This window comes from Orcinus orca, chromosome X, assembly GCF_937001465.1.
Source record: "Orcinus orca chromosome X, mOrcOrc1.1, whole genome shotgun sequence".
NCBI classification, from domain to species: Eukaryota; Metazoa; Chordata; class Mammalia; order Artiodactyla; family Delphinidae; genus Orcinus; species Orcinus orca.
This window is the reverse complement of record NC_064580.1, coordinates 102,462,089-102,467,827: the sequence shown is the minus strand read 5'-3', so window position 1 is coordinate 102,467,827 and position 5,739 is coordinate 102,462,089. Positions and strand designations below refer to the sequence as shown.

General features: G+C 42.1%; 1 pseudogene; it reads left to right on the top strand.

The window, feature by feature from the left end:
• The first annotated feature begins 4,630 nt into the window (after positions 1-4,630).
• LOC101274004 (40S ribosomal protein S20-like) lies at positions 4,631-5,063 on the top strand (annotated as a pseudogene).
• The last annotated feature ends 676 nt before the right edge of the window (positions 5,064-5,739 follow it).

Below are 5,739 nucleotides of genomic sequence, written 5' to 3'. Positions count from 1 at the left end.
TGCTTCTTCCTCCCATCCAGATCACCTGGATATAGTGCTTCTCAAACAATTCTGCTTTTCTTAATGGTGGAGAAAACTATACGTGGACCCTCTGGCAAGCCAATGAGTAGTTTGAAGTGGCTTCGTGCAGATACGCAATTTCTGTTTAAGCTTGTGTTTTATTTTTTAAATTCGTGAAAAGTTTTTATTCTGCTCCATCCATTGTTTCAGTAGCATACTAGTATTTGCTCCCAAATTTGGGGTAAAGTTTCTTCTCAGGAAAATGTGCCATGTTTAGCTCCTGTGGCATTCTTTGGGACACCTGGGCTACATCGTCAGAGCCCAGTTAGAGGATGATGGAACTAGAGAAGTACCTGATATATCCATCCCCTGAAGCAGCTCATCATTCTTAGCCTGAAGAGGTTATCAGATTTCTTTAAATTTGAGGCAGTCATTCTCAAACAGTTCTTAAAAACCCATCCAAGTAGTGTTTTTTTCAAAAACAAGGTTGTCATGGAAAGCCAATATGTAAGACTTGGGTCTGCTCTGGTTATAAGGAAGGGACTGGCGGGTCTAGAGTTTTACCCCCTTGGGTCCCTTCCCTTCTCCTTGTAAGGGGTCACTGGGGGCTCTGTTCATAGCTTGAAAATCATTAAACTAGGGTGAATCCATTCTTCATCCAGATGTGGTATCTTTCATTCATTAAACATCCATTCACTTAGCAAGCATCTGTTGAGTGACTACTATGTGCAAGCACTGTTCTGGCACTACTGACACAGCACTGAATAAAACAGATAATATTTTCTGCCTGCATGGAACTAACATTCTAGTGAAGTAGTCAACCAACTATCATGATAAATACTGTAAAATGCATAGTTTCTTAGCTAATGATAGTCCTAAGAAGAGCAGTAAAACAGGGAAGGGAGATTGGAGATATCAGGATATTTGTTTTGCAATTTTATAAAGTGTGGCTGGGGAAGGTGATGAGAAAAAGATGAGAAAATGAATTTTAAGTAAAGACTCGAAGGAGATGGAGAAGGTAACCCTGTGGAGATCTGGTGGAAAAGCCTTCCAGGTGGAGGAAGGAGCAAGTGCAGAGCCCTGAGGTGGGAGTGGGCTTGGCTGTTCAAGGAACAGCGAGACTTTCACTGTGAGCGAAATAAAAAGTCCCTGGAGGGTTTTGAGTCGATTCTGTTAAGCTCCAACAATGTCACCCTGACTGCTGGGTGGAGACTAGACTGAATTATGGGCTAGGGGAGAGTAGGGAAACCTGTCAGCAGGCCATTATGATAATGCAGAAGAGAAAAGGCGGTGATCTGGGACAGAATGGTGGCAATGGGATGGTGAACAGTGGTCAACCTCTGGCCTTAGGGCCAGCAGGATTTACTCTGGACCAGATGTGGAGTGTGAGAAAAAAGAAAAGAGCTAAGAATTATCTGAACAACTGGAAGATTGGGGTTCCCCAGGTTAGAGGGAGTATCAGGGGCTCATTTCAACGTGTGCAATTTGATGCGTTTGTCATACACCTAGGTAAAGATGTCTCTAGGCAGTTGGACATATGGGTCATGAATTTAGGACAAAGTTCAGGCTGCAGATTCATTTTCCCACATCCCTGTAGTAAGGATGTGGTGTATCAGAAATACATTGGCAAATTGTCTTTCTACAAATGGCATACATCCAGAAGGTTCATGGTTTCCAGTCCCAGTCACTTGAGGCCACGTTCCAGTTGGCATGTGTACAGATAATCTCTTGCTCTCACCCTTAACCAAGTGGGTTAGAAAAACATGTCCACACTTTCTTTCAAGGACCCCTAGGGATGACTTGGGAGCTCAGAAACACAGTTCCATGGAACTAGGTTTCATAATCTCCGATCCAGAGCATTGCTTTTCAGTTGCAGTGGCCTCCTTACGAGGCCACAAAAAGTTTGGAATAAAGCAAAGAAAACTTGTTTAGCTACCAGGGCTGCCTTTGTAGAACTGGGGGCAGATCACAAAGCTGGCATTATCTCACATTGTGAATGACTTTATCAAGAGGAAATCCTCTTCAAAGTATGTCAAGGGTAGGCTTGAGGGGAAAAGAAGTGAAAAATGGGCCTTCCCTGGCGGCGCAATGGTTAAGAATCTGCCTGCCAGTGCAGGGGACAGGGGTTCGAGCCCTGGTCCGGGAGGATCCCACATGCCGCGGAGCAGCTAAGCCCGTGAGCCACAACTACCGAGCCCGTGTGCCACAACTACTGAAGCCCGCGTGCCGCAACAGAGAAGCCACTGCAATGAGAAGCCTGTGCACCGCAACGAAGAGTAGCCCCCGCTCACCGCAACTAGAGAAAACCCACGTGCAGCAACAAAGACCCAACACAGCCAAAAATAAAAATAAAAATAAAAAAAAAAGAAGAAGTGAAAAATGCAACATGCAACCCTGGGAGGAGGGGTGGCAGATTGGCTCTGCCTACATCACAGAAGGAATGATTTTTTTGACTTGTGTGCACAGGAGCTTCCGTTTCACTTTGTAACAGAGGGCCAAGCCTCCAGCCCAGTGTAGCTGCATCCTGGAGTAACTGCTCAGCCCCAGGTCCAAAGCGTGGGAACTGGAGCGGGGCCACGAGTCACTCAGCACCGACAAACACAGTAAAGCCCTGCTGTCTGTGTTACAGTGTGGGAGGCAGGGGAAGGCAAGGAGGTTGAGACAGGAGGAGAAGTAGATGGAGTACAGGAAAGAGCATCGGGAGTTCTACGAGGAGAGCTTAAGGTGGTTTAGAGAAGATTTGAAGACTAGGTGGCATTTGAATGGTCACTAGGATTTGGCTAAGCAGAAAAGGGAAAAAGGGAAATCTTAGCAAAGGAAATGGCACAAGCAGAGGAAGATGTCTTCAAAGAACATTAAATTAAAGTGGCAGAGCTAAAGAAAGAGAAAGCGGGCGTGGAAAGGGAAGCAATACTACAATGTTGTGGTTAAGTCCATAGTCTCTAGAGTCAGGCAGATAGTGAATTGAAGGCCAGCTCTGCACTTTACTGTGTGACCTTGGGCAAGTTACTCAACCTATATGATCCTCTGTTTCCTCAGTGTTCCATGTAGTGAATGACATGAATGCCTAATAGGGTGTTTGTGAATATGAAATGAGATAATCTATTTAAGTGCTTGGCACAGTTCTCTATAACTATCCATCTTACTATGAAAGGTAAAAGATTGAAAGAAATTATAATAAAACATTGTGGTAGTCAGCACTGGATGGAGGGATTTGGGGTAATTTTTATCCATTTCATTCTTTCTGTATTTAGTATGTTTTCTTCCACATGTATTCTAATACTAATAATCTCGAAAACATAACATAGGTTTTCATTCTTTTTAAGATTGTGTGAAAGGCAGTAGAGGGCAAGAAGTTCAGAAGAATAGATTGAGGCTAGATCACCAAGCACTTTCTTTTTTTAAAAATTTATTTCATTAATTTATTTATTTGCTTGTGCCGGGTCTTAGCTGTGGCAGGCAGGCTCCTTAGTTGCAGCTCTTGGGCTCCTTAGTTGCAGCTCAAGGTCCCCTTAGTTGCAGCATGCAGGCTCCTTAGTTGTGGCATGGGAACTCTTAGTTGCAGCATGCATGTGGGATCTAGTTCCCTGACCAGGGATCAAACCCGGGCCCCCCTGCACTGGGAGTGCGGAGTCTTAACCACTGCACCACCAGGGAAGTCCCACTTCTTTGTGACTAGAGTTTCAACTTGTTTCACGAACTCAAAGATTCTATACACATGTTTTAGGCATTCCATAGATATTTGATTTAATTTTCTACATTAAAAATATTTGTTGAAATATATATTTTGAAACTATAATACATTACATGTTTTAATATGTAATACACAAATATTAACATATGAGAAACATTAAAATAATTTATGCTACCACTTGACTTGTTTTGTTGCAGACCTTATAGTAAAGCTACTTTTGCATTCTTGTGCAAATAAGATCTCCTGCAAGATGAACTGTTAAAACCGTTAGCATTTGCCGCTACTTAACTGTGTAAGAATTTTCTCAATACTGTACAACCAAAATAAAAATAAATAAATAAATTGAATGCTAGTATAAGAATGTAGTTCCCATGGTTACCAGGGGGTAAGGGAGAGGAGGGATAAATTGGAAGACTGGGATTGACATATACACACTACTACATATAAAACAGATAACTAATAAGGACCTACTGTATAGCACAGGGAACTCTACTCAATACTCTGTAATGGCCTATATGGGAAAAGAATCTAAAAAGGAGTGGATATATGTATATGTATAACAGATTCACTTTGCTGTACACCTGAAAATAACACAACATTGTAAATCAACTATACTCCAATAAAAATGTTTTAAAAAAAGAATCTGGTTCCCTTACCCTTGATTTTAGATTTTTGTGTTTATCAGAAGAGCCTCATTTTCCCTCACTGATTGACTTTATGATCCATAAATGTAATGATTTTTAACTTAGAAAATAAATTCATATTAATAAAATATAATTTTTATCTGTTTTATACATTGGGGTCTGTGTCAGATTTTTGTCTACGAAAGCATTCATCTGATTTGGAAAATTTTAAAAAGCCTGGTTCTTCGAGGAAGATGCGGTCACTGCTGCTGCAGAGCGCTGGTCCACCTGGTCAGGAAGCCACGCCGCAGCCATGGCTTTTCAAGACCCCTGAAAGACTCCCCTGGCGCCAGAAGTGGCAACTCACCGAATTAGAATTACCTTAACCAGCCGCAACACAAAATCTTTGGAGAAGGTATGTGTTGACTTGATCAGAGGCACAAAGTATAAGAATCTCAAAGTGAAAGGAGTAGTTCGGATGCCCACCAAGACTCTAAGAATAACTACAAGGAAAACTCTTTGTGGTGAGAGGGTCTGAGACTTGGGATTGGTTTCAGATGAGGATCCACAAGCGACTTCATTACCTTGCACAGCCCTTCTGAGGTTGTGAAACATGTTACTTCCATCAGTATTGAGCCAGGAGTCAAGGTTGAAGTTGCCATTGCAGATGCTTAAATCAACCTTTTTAATAAATTGATAATCAGTTGCGATTTTTTTTTAAGTCTGAAAACCAATATTCAACAGGCATAAGGGAGCCTCTGAAAATTTGGGGGTAGAAGAGTATAAATCTTAAGTCTTTGCAATTTTTCTGGTAGCAGTGTGAGCGATGGATTGAAGGGGAAAGGGTACAGACTGAAATCATGGAGACCAGTTAGAAGATCACTTCCGAAGTATAGCTGGGAGTGAATAGGGTCTAAACTAGGGGGCAGGGCAGTAGACAAGGGGAGGAGAAGATGGATGGGAGAGACGCTGAATGTGGGATTGACTTGACAAGACTTGACAACTGATTAGGCACGAGAGAGGGCAGTCAAAGCTGACATGCTGAGGTTTAAAACATAAGCCCCCAAGACAATGGCAGTCCTGTTCTTTAGATCTTACACAAAGAAAGAGCAGCAGATTTGGGATGCAAGAGCAGGAGATGATGGGTTCAGTTTGGGATGCATTGATTTTAAGTGTCTGTGGGCAGAAAAGTGGGAGAGACATCCAATCAGCAGCTGGATTATATTGGTCTAAAGCTCAGGAGATGGTTCTGGGCTGGACACAGAGCTAGAGATTTGGGATTGATCCACCTGGAATCCATGAAGTCCCAAAATTCCTACTGCAAACTGTAAATAGTAGTTTAATTAGATTGCGTGTTACCATTTTGGCCAATACTTTCAAGTTAAAAGGCATATGATAGCAATTTAAATTTTTTTGTTTCAT